The sequence below is a fragment of the Fukomys damarensis genome, unplaced genomic scaffold, assembly GCF_012274545.1.
Source record: "Fukomys damarensis isolate Sample0158 unplaced genomic scaffold, DMR_v1.0_HiC HiC_scaffold_37, whole genome shotgun sequence".
Classification (NCBI taxonomy): Eukaryota; Metazoa; Chordata; class Mammalia; order Rodentia; family Bathyergidae; genus Fukomys; species Fukomys damarensis.
This window is the reverse complement of record NW_022900949.1, coordinates 16236499-16251383: the sequence shown is the minus strand read 5'-3', so window position 1 is coordinate 16251383 and position 14885 is coordinate 16236499.

The following is a 14885-nucleotide window of genomic DNA, read 5'->3' as shown; positions in this document are numbered from 1 at the left end:
AAAATGGATACATATTGAAGATATACTCCTAAGTGAAATAAATAAGTCACACATGTGTAAATACCAAATAGTTTCCCTGGTGTGAATATTCTGCAACAATGCATAAGATTCTAATAAGATTACTGACATTTAGAAATTTGAAGAAAGGAGCTAAAGGTGTAGGGAAGGTGTGATGCGTAGGGGAAGAACAAAAAGGGAAAAGAAAAAAATGTGAGAGAATGAAAAGATGAAAATAAAGTGTTTGTAGATGGGGAGGGGAGGAGGGGGTGAAGGGAGGGCAGAGGTAAGGGGAAAAAATGAGAATCAAGACTTGCCATGTAAAGGTACATGATCCCAACAATGAATGTAACTGTACTGTATCCCTAAAATGTACCAATAAACTCAATAAAATTTAAAAAAAAGAAAATCATTTTGATACATAATGTAAATTAAAGTATAACTATATTGTAACAGATACAAACACACAGAGTGGAGTGAAGAGCTCAAATATTTGCCCTGATAATGGTAGTTATTATTCTAATAATTCTCAGAACACTAATAAATAAAGGCAAGACCTTGTTTCCACTATCTCACAAGAATTATCATTTGTATTTATTTGATTCATAAAAATTTTGTGTGAAAAAACAAGCAGAAAAAGTAAAATGAATATTTCAAAATGAAAATAATGATTTATGAATCTCAATGAAATCAATAAATTCAGGCAAAGATCATCAATAGCTACTCAACTATTATGTAGAATTTGTCAAGGAATATGACTTCCTTTGTTGATAATTGTCTCTCATTAGGTTAAGAGCAATTGCAATGAGCAAAATGCCTGTTTGCAAAGAAGAGACCTGGCTCTGATTAGCTGAACCAAGTGATCATAGCTTGCAACATTGTCTTAGTTACTTTCTGGTCAATGGGCTACAATACCTGACACCCTCAAACAAAAAGAGGAGAGCTTTCTTTTGGCTTACAATTTGTAGAGAAATGGTGAAGAAAAGAAGATGGAGAGGAAGTTGAGGGTGTTCACTTGATGGCAGATGGGCTTGTTTGTAATCCCTGTCTTATTTAAGGATCATCTCCCCCTCTGAATCCTATCTTCATAAACTTTATGCTCTGGGGAGGAAATGGCTCGTAGAGGCTAACGTGTGCAGTGGGCTTCACATCCATATAAAAGCAAAGTAGAATAGAGCCCATCATGCTGGTGTTTAGAAGTAACACTGTCAGGTAACAGCAGTGACACTATTGGGTTGTAACTATCTAGAACAGTAAAACCAGTGAAAATAGGGCAACAAGGCAGTGACTGCAAGAAAAGAGAATTTCTGGTTCCTCCTTAAGGAATCAGGGAAATTCTTGAATATGGAGAGAAAGACATAACTGTATGTCTTGTCCCTAATTCTTCTTCTCCATTTATTTTATTTTATTTTTTTGTGGTACCGGGGATCGAACTCAGGTCCTTGCACTTGCAAGGCAGGCCACCAAACCACTGAGCTAAATCCCCGGCCCCTTCTTCTCCATTTATATCTATTAGACTTCACTAATGTGTTCCCCCTCATCATTGGGGCAGAGCATTCCCGAGAAGTTCATGAGTTTCTAGGTCCAATAATGCACATTCACTTTCACTGATGGAAGTGTGACTAACTCTCTTCCTACCTTCCACTTCTGCTGTCTTCTCCAATCACTCCTCTTCCCCATGGCACAGAAATTCACTTAGCTGTTGTGATAGTGAATTGATTGTGTCACCTTGTGCAAGAAACACCCAGCTAGATTGGGTCAGCACAGTTCTGGCTGTGGAAGACCCACCCTAGGGAGAATCGTCATCGGAGTTATAAGAGGAAATGAAGAAGGAAGACTTGCTTCTGCTTCTTTGGAAACTCTCTGCCTTGCCTTCACCTTGGATAGTCTCTTGGCTTCTACTGCAGATCCTGCAGCCTTCAGGCACAGATACTTCAGCCTTCCAAGCCAGGCCCTTTGGCCTCCCAATGCACACACATGGGACACTGCAGTGAGCCCCAAGCCTTCAGGTAGATCCTTTGGACCCCCAGTAGTCAGGCTAACCTTTTGCGCTCCTCTACACCTGACTGTGAGCAGCCATTTTAAGCCAATCTGATAAATTCTTATAAATTTCTATATCTTGTATTAAATTGCTTCTCTGGTAAGAACTAGGTGATACAGCTGCATAATGATTTTGCACATTCGCCTTTTAATAAAATCTTGTAACCTGGGCTAAAATCTATGTAATAATTTTAGTGATATCATCACATTCATGTCTCTGTAATTAGTCAAGCTTCTATGGACTCCCAGGGCTAGAGGATATCAAGTCTTCCTGAATCAGGTGGTACAAATTTCAGATATGGATATTTGCAAAACACTTTGCATATGGAGTTGTAAAAACTTCATTTTGGAGGTAGAATTTCTCTAATTTCTTGTTTCTATTATGTTCATTTGTAAATATTACTTTCCCATGTACTAAATATCTACTATGTTCACTTGTAAATATCATTTTCCCAATTACTGTCAGGGTTTCATGTGACTTAGGCTACTTTTGTCAGTCTAGTTCTTTTCTCTGGGGAAATACCTATCTCTTATTGGGAAAGGCATTAATTTCATGTTTTTGTTATCCAGTGTTAAGAGATTTTGTTCATGACCCAACAAAATAACCAGAGTTCCATATCATCCTGGATAAATAAAGGTCTGAGTGCAAATATATGAATCAAATAATGTCAATAAAGTTTTATTTGAAGATTAATTTTGATTTTAGAAAGGCAGAGAAGTTCTCAAGTCTTCCTGGTTGTGAACCTAGAACTTCTCCAAGATGATGCTGTCCATTGTTGAGAAAGATGAGAACAAAAATGAAACAAACTTGTTGGAATGCAGACATTAGGCCTGGGAAGAGGAAACATTTCTGAGACCTTTTAAAGTTTCAAAATCTAGCATAGATTGGAGTATTTGTTTATTTGAATTGTTCTTTTGTATAAATTCACTAGAATAGCTTCTGTAACTTGTCATCAAGAATTCCACATTATGAATAGTAGTGGCCAAGTGTTGTTTGCAAAGCTCAAACATGAGTATAACCAACCCAACACGTAAAGCATCCCAAATCCTAGTGCTGATGTAGAACTAGAGGTCACTGGAATTGCACCGTTACCCCAGGAATAAAGCTCTACACGCATGGACAAAATATATTTTTCAAGATTGCCAGGGCTAGCATTTGTAACAAATAATGATAGGAAGACTGGATATCCACATGGAAAAGTAAAATTGGAACTGTACATACATATTATGCAAAAATTAACTCAAAATGTATAAAAGACTTGAACTTATATAAACTTACCTTAAAAATTTCACAGGAAAAATTTCATGACATTTAATTTGACCATGATTCCTCGCACATGATATCAAGAATGTGATGAAATAAAGAAAAAATAAATCTTCAAAGTTAAAAACCATTTTTTTTTTGCAGCAAAGTAAAGCATAAAGAGAATGAGACCACAACCCAGAGAATGGTATATTTGCAAGTCATATTTTTGATAAAATTGAGTACAATTACATTTCTGGTCAATGGACAACACTAATTGTTATCTCAAATATCCCTACTTCCTAACTTCCTAAGACTTTGCTACATTGCTATGTTTCTTTATATTTTTTGTTTGATTGATTTTTTTTAAGTGCTGGGCATTAGATTTAGGGCCTCCCCCATTCTAGGCACACGCTCTACCATTCAGGTATGCCCAGACTTTTCAGGATTTTGTTTATCCTATCTATGATTTAACCCTCCTATCTTCCTACTTTTGATGCAAAAATTTGATTATGGTAAAATTTGACTTGATTAGATTTTTTGTAATCTACTAACATTTCTCTTCTTCTTTGAATTCTGATTTTATTTTGTGCCAGTGTACATGTATGCCTTGAAATAATCCTGTGTTTACCAAGTGACATTGTTGGAAATACTAGAGTTTGTCAAAATATCTGCTAAAATGGCTATGGATATTACCAGGACTACATTGCTTCTTTCACATAATATTAAGCAGTTAAATATTAATATACTGACCTCTGTTTCTCTTTTTTATTTTACTCAAATTTCCTACAGGAAAAATAACCTCCATGGGGAGGATGATCCACAGTTCTCTGTAAAGCTGGCCAGCATGCACTGATGACTTCTCTCACTTTCTGCTTTGGTTCCCTCCTTTCTCCATTTCACCAACACCCACTTCACACATTGTCACTTGGCCTCTGTGCTCTAGAAGTAATGATTTGGAACAGGATGTTTTTCTCTGTTCACACAGTAAGGCAGGATTTGCATAAATGCCCTTCAAAAACCCATGTGTTACAGGGGTTGATCCATAGCTAGTAGCAATGTGGAAATATTAGAACCTTTATGAAGTAGGATTTATGAAGGGCTTGTCAGTCACTGAAGGAGTCCTGAGATGGCAGAGTTGGGACCTTCCTCTTGGGACAGAAGTTCTTTTCTCTTTTTGCTTCCAGTCATGAAGCGAGGGCTCCCACTGTCACATGCTTGGCCCATGAAATGTCTCCCAAAGATCCCAAAGCAATGAGCCAACGAACCACAGACTAAACATCTAAAACTGTGAACCAAATTAGCTTTTTTAAAAAAGTCATTTACCTCAGGCATTCCATATATGAATGGATACACAACTAAGAGTTGCAGTAGAATTCCACAGCCAGTTTAAATCACGAGCTGGTGAGTGGGATGTAAGATTATTATCATATTTATCTCCAGTGGAATTTGTGTTGATATGCAAGAACATTTCTTAGGTTTATTTTTGTCAAAACCTCAAAAAGCCTCTCTTCTCTGCCAAATATGCACTCCATTCACCTGATGGGCATTTATGCAAAGTCTGTCTTTAAGGAGAGCAATTTTTCCATCCCCTGGAGCAGGTAGCTCCATTGATTATTCTTCCCACGGGAAAGTCTTTCCTACATATTGCACACAATTTTTCATCCATAAATTCGGACGAGTATAAAGAAGGTAAAGTCCTTTGTTTTCTTGAAACGGAGAGTATTTGGGCTATCTTAACCCTGGCCATTTTGGCAAAGTTGTTTCCTCCAACATGCTTTTTACCCCAAATGTTTTGCTTTCCACTTGAGCTTAACTGCTCTGCAACTCCATGAATGTCAGTCTGGTTCTAGAGAGAAGAGATGGTTTGTGCCTGGAGGCCTCAAGGTGTAAATGGGAACCCAGAAGGACAACCAGTGAAAATAGCTTATTGTACTTGCCGAAAGAGTCAACTTGGATGGATTCAAGGTTGCAACTGTACCAAGAGGAGACTCGACCATCTCAGGACTCCTGCCTTGTTCTCTAGGTTATGGAGATTTTCTTTCTGCCCATGTCAGAAAGACACCAGCCCGACATCCAAATTTAGGCCTTCATAATAGAAATAGATTAGGAACTATTGCTCATGTGTACTGCAGGCTCGGTTAGTTCAGATTATTTTATGTGATCAAAAACTAAAGATTTTGCTGGTTATCTCTACATAACCCTGGTTCATCCTCCAGGCCAAGACTGAACCCTAACCTCATAGATTGTGGCCTGAAGTAGACAGCCAGCCTCAATAAATCTCATGAAGGCAGATATTTTTATCCACAATCCAGCCATGATGAGATGTTCACATCACATGTGTGGTGCACCATAAAAGATTAGGTGACAATACTGAGTGCATCAGAATGTTCTTGCCACAGAGAGCAGTCGTATCATAAAAATAAAGAGAAAACAAACCAACATCTCTGGTTCTGCTCAGTAAATATTTAAAACAGCAACTATGATCTTGTTTGAAAATGTAGAAATTAGACCATGAGTCAGCTCTGTGTAGAAGTAAAGAAAATGGAAATAATCTTAATATTTATCTAACTCATGGAGAAATACAGTGTACATAGTAGCAATTGCAGTGGTAGTAAGTAACATTATGAGTGACTGCTACATGTCAGGCAGGACCTCAGTGAATCCTCAGATAGTACCTATGAAGTAGGTTCAGCTTCCAACTTAATGAACAGTTAAGGGAAATGATATAAATTACTGAATTGTCCAAGGTCACTTGAAGATAAGACATTCTTTTTTTCTCAGTCTTTACTCTTAAACTTTCACCTTTCTACTTTCAGAATGATCTCATAGAGATGTTTCAAACCTTCCTCTCCTGTCCTATTCCCGCCTCCTCCTTTCCTTAAGGGGCCAATATGGAGCTGTAAAGTGAGGGACTCATGGAGGAGCCCTGGGGAGATATGATCCTGTTAAATTTGCTTTCCAAAGGCAGGTGTCCTGCCCTAAATTTTAAATTTGATGCCTTCTTGTGAGGAATCAAATTACACAATGTTGGCATATATGAATTTTCAACATTAAAATACTTGTGACATAAATATGTGGATATTTAAGAATGGACCTATAAATAGTGATAGCAGACCACTAATTTGAAGGAATTGGATGGCGTTTCTAATTCCAGGTCTGATGATGAAGAAAACATTTGTTTTGAACTACAGTCTCTGAAATAAAGCCAATGTATTTTATGGACAATTAGTAGGCAGTTGCTTTGGCTGTTGTTTTTGTCATTCCCTAATTCCGAGAAATATAACCTGCACCCACTAAGCAAATCTATACCAGACTCTTTACACATTTCCCTTCCTTCCTTCCTTCCTTCCTTCCTTCCTTCCTTCCTTCCTTCCTTTCCTTCCTTCCTTTCTTCCTTCCTTCCTTCCTCCCCCATCTCTTCCTCCCTCCTTTCTTTCTCTGTTTTCTTTCATTCATTCTTTCTTCCTACATTTTTGCAATACATAATGATTACATACTGCTCAGAGAATTGATACACAGACATAACGTATCTTGATACTTTTTACTCCCTCAACCATCCTTAGAGTTTTTCATTCATTAAGTTCATTGGTACATTTATTACATGAGGCTGGTATTTTTAAATAAAAATCTTCAATATTTAAAGTCTTTAAAAGATAATATCAACTTATAAAATAGTGTATTCAATTCAGTCTTGAAGTTTTATTGTTTACAATTTATTTTTAATTTTGATAAGTACTAATTGTGCACATTGGTAGATCAAGATGTGATTTTTCATCTCTACATAAAGTCAGTAAAGTTAATCAATATATCCAGTCCCTGGACCCTACTATTCTCTCCATGACGACAAAAGTTCAGGTTTCTGGCCCACCTGTAGATGCAGGGATAAGGAAGAAGCTGGCCTGGGGCGTTCTTTGACAGCAGGAGCCATCTGTGGATTTGTTTCCAGTGTGGCCTTGAGTGGGGGACACAATGTCCAACTGAGGTAGGGAGGACCTGGCCAGCACCCACCTAAGGATCTGAAGCACAGGTTACATTTTCTGCTTTGTCCTGTTTTAAAAATTTAATGATAAAATGTACGAGTATGACTCTAAGGCATCGCTAAGACTTTCTCCTAACATGCAGGTCCTAGTCATAGACACAGATGAAGAGGAGCAGGGAGGACGAGGACTTTGTGAGATCATTCGGGCTGCTGGAAGGAAAGATGTCCTACATCAGATGAGCAGCATGAGACAGAAATCACAGGCAATTTGACCACTTCTGCCTGTGGAGGACCCAGGCACTTAGAAGGAAGAGCAGCAGAGGGCTGAACACCAGCCAGCTGCTCCTTCAGCCACACTAGGTCCACTAGCTTATGAGACACAGACGTGCCAACTGGGGACCAGGCAGCAAACTCTCCACTCACTTATCTTCCATGCTGGTCACTTTCTCTAAGGACCAGTTATGAAACTGCTATAAGATTTGACCCCAAACTGGGACCCTTTTTCCTCTGTGAAGCTTGCAGTCAAAACGAAGATTCAGTGCAGGCTTAAGGGTGAAGGAAGGTTGGTACTTGGCTGCAGAATATGAGAACCTGAAGAAGGGACGCATAGATCAGTTTCTCCACCAGCTTGGAAAGGAAAACAGATAGAGATAGGATGAAAGAAATGACAGTGATGGATAGACTATTAAAGGAAAAGAATACACAAATGTTTTTGAAGAATGGGTAGAAAAACACCAGGAATTTGGATACAGCATTATTTTTTTTCCTTTTGTGGAACTTTTCTGTCATCGCCATGGAAATTGTCAACCATCATGACACTAAAGCACATATCACTTAACATGCACACGGAATTATAAAGAAGTGAGAGCTGATCATTTCGTCACTTGGGCAGTCATCTCACATCTAAGTGGTTTCAGCTAGCCCGTTTTAAGAGGGGCCTCTAACGTTGTGGTAGTGGTGCACACTTGGAATGCTGTATTTTCTCCACTCGGGGGGACTGAAGAAGGATGGTTTGCAAGTTCGGTCCAAGCTTGGACCATTTAGTGACGCAGGGAGAACCTGTCTCAGGAAAACAAAAAAGAAGGAGGGGTGGTGGGAAAGACTGGGATGCAGGTCAGCGAAAGGCCCTGGGTTCAATTCCCACTGTCTCTCTCCCTCCCACAAAGAGGCACCTCTGACCCTCAGGGATCTTGCCCTCAAAGAAACACAAAATTAGAGCAAAGAACAAGCTCAGCCTAGCACATAAGTAGTACACGATTAAAGCAGGGTAATGAAAACTCAGAACTTTTTACAATTACTGGAGATTATCTGGCCTGTAGAGGTGTAGGTTAGTGAAGCCATCAAAGTCCAAAGGTTTCCTAGTTTCTTACCATTAGGTAGAAGAAGCTGATCTCAAGAGATGGCAGGAATGCTGATTCCTACAGGAGAGAGTGTAGACAACGATGAGGATGGGAAAAAGGATGGAAATAGATGCGCAGAAATGACAAAGGGGTGACAGAAAAGACAATGTGTATTTCAGGTCTTTTAAGTAATAAATATGCATGTTCCTCGAGTGAAAAAGCACTTCTATTTCCTCTTTCCTCATTTTGTACCAAAATGAAGAGGAGGTGAGCCTGGGCATTTGGAGCAAGATTTCAGATGGCACTGTGAAGAGAGAAGATATCTTCTACACTACCAAAATACTGTGTCTGTTTGTGTGTATGTGCAAACTCATGAGATACGATGTCGTGAACTGATTTTCGCGTGAATGGATATGAACTTGTTGATTAGTTATGCATATCAGCCCATGTTTTAGTAACACATATTTACATAAAAGATCCAATACAATATTGAAATCAAGGAAAGAAGTTGGATCCCTCATCATTGCTATGCTTGAATTAACAAATTTAATGTAAGATCTATTTGCTTTTCTGCATCTCAGTTTAAGGCAGTTTGATTTAGAAGGGACTCTGGTAAGATTGTGGCTGCCTTTACTTCCTGTGTGACTTTCTAAATTTCTTAATAATCTGAATGTCAAGTTTTACTTTCTACAGTACAAGAGAATATAAGATTACTCCTTGATTTAAAGATATTGCTAAAATGTCTTGTTTTATATTAAAATATAGTAAAATGTACAAATATTTTTTCTTTTTTTAAGTAAATAAAGGGATACAAATTCCTTCCCTATTGAGTTGAATAAATAAACTATAGGCCTGCTTTGCAAGCTCTTGGGAAATATAATACAATATAATTTAGAGAATAATTATTATTATTACTTAATAAGTCTTTTATTGGCTGATTAATTTTTATCTATTTTTAGTTTTACTAGTTTTACCAATAATAACAAACATATAATCAATTTTATAGGAATATTTGCTATCAAGGAAAATTTCAAGTGGGAGAGTGTCTTTTTCCTCTCTGGTTATCATTTTCTAGTCAAGAGAAAAATATTTATATAGTAAGTAAACAAACAACCAAGCAAGCAAACAAACTTGGATGCTGTGTTAATCTAGCACTATTTCCATTTTTAACCTTTGTAACTTTCATCAAATTTCTATCGACCAGAGCTGGTTCAATTTTCCTTGGAAATGTTACTGAAGAAAGTTCAGTTGGACTAAGTTGACCTGTATCTCTTTCGTTTCTAAGTGTCCTTGATGGTAGGTAATATGTGTCATCAGTCCTAGTTCACAGCAGCTGTCAGCATGATGCCTGATTACCAATTTCATAGTTGACTGATTTAGGCTTTTACAAGTGTTATCAACTTAATTTATGCTATGGAAACACTCAAGGGGGGTTATGATAAATGAGTAGCCCAAACTATGGCTAGATTGATAGATTTGAAGTAGTCTTCAGAGATGTCTGTTTTTAGGCCCTTACATCTTTATTACTATTGCTTTACTTCTCCATCCTTTTGCATTGCCTGCAAATATGACCTTGTAGTAACTTGAAGCTCAACATCATTACAACTTGATAGCTTCTTTGCATCTTGCAGCATCAAAATTAATCTTGAAAAGAGCTTTGATTGGTTCTCTTCCTTAATTTGATCTTGGGCTGTTCCTAGTTTGCTTTAATTTGTTTTCCTCCTTCCAAATGACACCCCGATACACGATACACTTACACGGCCCCAGTTAGTAGCAGGGTGACTCCACAGGTGATGGGTGGCACAGATCTGAGCATGCGGAAGTAGGAGGCCATGCAGAGTGGTTTTAAGCTCCTTTTAAAAAATCAGTTTTAGCTAGGTTACATTGGGTATGATTTTTTAATCTCTGATTTTTTTTCTTATCTTTAAATAATAATATCTCATACATTATAGAGTAGGAGCAAGATGAAATGAGTTAATATATGTAAAGTGCTTCTCACAGTGCCCAAAACATGTAAACTATTCTATAATCTATGTGTTTTAATGTTTTAAAATAGTAATAGTTAACAAAACACATATCAAACATATGTCAAAAAAACAAAAGCAAATGAAACAAAAACGACCACAATCAAATACATGAAATTAGAACAAATTGACAGTTTGTTTCATTTGAAGAGATATTGCCTGAAGTCAGAAAAAGATTTGCTCATTGGGGTACATAAACCCATGACTTTAAAAGAACCCACCCTGGAGAATTAATGGGAGAGTTTGTGGGTACCTCTCTTTTTTGTCACAAAAGGGGCTAAGTCCTATAACCCTAAAAACATACTGTGTTCTTCTAAAACCCACAGTGGGGGTTGTTCCTTGCTGACAGAAATTATCTTATTAAATTTTATAACCATTTATTTCAAAGCATTATTCACATTCCAGTGTCACATTAACTTTTTAATTTCTATATTTCCTTTGTACCTAATTTACACTTTATTTTTTAACCCAAAAAATTTTAAAACGAATCTTGATACTACCTTCTACTATTCACAAGATCAAGGAGATGAAGATTGAAACACTGATTCTTTAGTCCAGCCAAGACTGCAGTCCATGACTGGAGGCAATCATGACCATGTAAGGAATGACTTTCCCAATCAAAGAGCCTTTTTTTTTTTTTTCAGGAGAAGGGTATGGAAAGCAACAATAATTCAACTTGGATACCCCCTTAGGACCTAGTGAAATATTATGAATTAACACAATAAATGATGCAAGAAAACAGAAAAAAACTGTCACTGAGACCTTTCTTATAAACCCTCAGTGGAAATACTTTGTGAAGATAAGTATGTGAAATGGTGCTCTACTTGTCCCACACAGGTTTAGTGTCCCACTTCTGGATTTACTAAGGAGAATTTCTGTGAGTAGAGACACTAGTTTGAAGACATGGCTTTACTTGCCGCTTCTGTTCCAGCCAGGAGAGGACCTGCTTCCAACAGATGAACGTGGAAAATTGTACACTGCACAGTGGATCTCTGTGACATGTGGGAGGGGAGTATCTGGAATAGAGAGCACAGAGAGCATGAGGTATGCACGCTTGGATCAAGAAATCTATGATCTTTACAATGGCTGTTTTGCTGGTGTGCTGAAGAGCGATGTTTTACTGAAAGATAATGCCATCAGAGAAGAATTAGAGACATTGATAATGGTCACAGTTTTCATTCAGATATAACCTTTCTGATTTCCAGGGAGAACAATGAATTCCTTTTTCTTGTTGTAAATTTCCCCCTATTTTATTTACTGTTTTTTTTTTTCCTTCACAGACAATTCCAGTGAGCTTCATTTTTATTTCATCATCTTGTTCCTTCTGACATTCCTTACTTTTGGTGATATTGATCTGTGCTCCCTGCATAAGTGATTAAATGATTATTCTTTGTAATCACTTCCTCTGAGAACATGCAGAAGCGTAAGGATGCAGGATTGGCCAAGTCCGCCTGGGTATCCAACTTAACCACGGGCATCTGGAGATGATCCTGAACAAGCCAAATACCAGCCTGTCTGCAACCAGCCGAGCAGCCTCAGTAACTTCTCCTTCTATTCTCATTCCCATTTTCCTAGAAGTGTCCATATCTCCTCTTTTCCTGTTTATCTAAAGCTGCTGGAGCACAAGATGCTAACTGTGTCTGAGTTAGTTATAGTCTTGATGAACAAATGTTTGGGAGGCCATAATGCTGAGCAGTATGTAAGAATCTGAAGATTGAAAAGTACTCTAGGTGGGATGCAGTAATACTCTAGACCTCAGTGAGAAGGTGCCCTAGTTATGAAAGATGACCAGAGATTCAACGAGTGAAGGTGCTGTGGAGGGAAGTGTGAATAGCGATGCTCAGAGAAGCATGACAGGAGAATGGGGTAAGAGAGGACCAATGGCAAGGTTCACAGGGTTCAGACATCGCATCGCTCCACCTGAGCACCTCCGCATTCAGGGGTCTCAATCAGAGGCACATCCATAAAATTTAACTGGCAAGTGTGAAAGTCACCCAGGTTAGAGGGAGAAACTTATCTGTTTACCGTGATGTCAACACTCAAGCACTTTTACTAATACAGAGCTGTCACAATATCTGGTCATATCTTAGTCTGTGTATCTTCCCCGTTTTCTGCCACTAAATTTACATTATGCACAACATTCTGTACTTCTCACTATGCTCTGAGTTATTTTCTAAGTCATGGATTATATTTCCTCAATAATTAAAAATACGCTAAAATTAATGAATTTGGTATACAATGGCACAGCATCATATTTTCAAATGTAATTGCTGAAAAATTAATGATTTTAAGCAATGAACAAAAGTTTGACTTAGTTTTCCTCTTCTGTGTTGTGCACTTTAAAATCTGTAGCATGTGTGGAGTGATAAACACCATTCATATTCCTCCCATCTGTGTCCATTACTGTGGACATTTTCCCTTTTGCCACATACAGGTAAATGAATGGGCTTTATATCAAATATATGCATAATATTGTACTGAGCATCTTCAGAGTGAACTGTATGTTACTAATCACCCTGTATACTCAAGGAAACATCTCCCAATCACACGTATTCTCCCACATACATAGTTCCATTACTAAAACCAGAGAAGTTATCAGTTATTCTCTCCTATCATTTAACATCCAGGTCACTTTAAAATTTCCCAGTGTTTTCCTAAAGTGTCTTGCGCATTTCTTTTTTGCCCGCATAGAACAGTGGTTCAAGCCCAAGCTTGTCATTTCTCAAGCTCTTCTAACTTACAGTCATCATTAATCCCCCTCCCTGTTATCCAGGAAAGCTTTGTCAAGAATTCTGGATTTATCAGCTTGTTGCTTTCCAATGACAGACACTTGCTTCTCTATTTTAAGTTTGTATAAATTAAAAGTCACATTTGGTTTTGATGACATTAGGTAAAACACTTTCCACAAAAGAATTTCATTAGCATTCTGTGGCCTTCAAATTGGGTCCGCTTGGTACCATGTGATGAGAGTTTCCAGTGTTGGTGGTGTTAGTTTCATTATCTGGTAGAGCTGGCCGTAACCAGATCTCTTCTTGGTAAATACATGTTTTCCACCATTTCTATTACTACAAAACAGTGGTAGTAGGGGAATTTACATTTCATGACCAACTTTCACATGACATTTGAGTATCCATCAATGTGTATTTGCCTGAAGTAGGTATTAGACTTCATTCAATTATGTAAATAATTATTTTCACTTTAAACTACTCCATTTATTTTCCTACATGACATCTTACTGTCAAATAAAATTTGATCAATAAAGATAAACCATATCATTCTTAAATAAGGTTCACCTTATTACTTTTTTTTAATGATAAGTCATCTGAGAGTATTAACTATGTAATCTCTATCAGAGGGAAAATATGTTTTGTTCTTGTTATCGTCTATGTGTCTGTATAAGTTAATATCTAACAATGGATTTTTAGTTTCTATATGTGCTAGAATTGATTTTCCTAATTTTTGCTTTTGATGCATAAACTTCCCAACGCAATACAAATAAAATTACTAAAAATTTGTTCTTTAGTCATCAAGACTTGCCCATGTCAGCCTTTGACAAAATCCTTCCTCTACGGTACAATTTCATATCCAACGTTTGATGAATTCATTTCTGACCTCCACCTGGAATCCATTTTTTCCTCTTTACCACATGTCCATCTTAGTAACTCTCAGTTGTTCACAACCTAGTAGTTCACAGACTTGGTCACCTTAGAAATGTTACATTGTCACTTCTCACTGTGACAGAGATATTTGATTTATTTTTTGAAAAGGATTTGATGTTTATATTTCCCTTTCACCTTTCACGTTACGTAAGTATTTTGTTCAAACGTTTTAAAATTTCTTTTTCATATCAACATCATCATAGCATATAATCTGATCCCTTCCTGTCTTGTCCTTCCATAGGTAGAATACATCCTTATCTAAAGCAAAGCAAACGTCTGGATTTCTGGAAGTCTGAGGACATTGTGCTGATTGTTTATGGGGCACTGGGAACTCAATGATATAAGAAGAACAATATAGTAATCATATGTATTTTCAATTTTTTTGATGAAATATTTTTAGTTTTATAATAATCAGATCTCTTGAGTTCTTTGAGTAGAAGATCATTAGTATTTGGACAATTCCTGAATTGTGATGAAAATGTTTTTTACATTCTAACTGTTGATATTGATAAAATACAGAAATTCAACTGTATCCAAGGAAAATACTGAATTATGTCAGACAATTTAAAAATGTTCTTTTAGATCCCTCTGGGTTTTTTA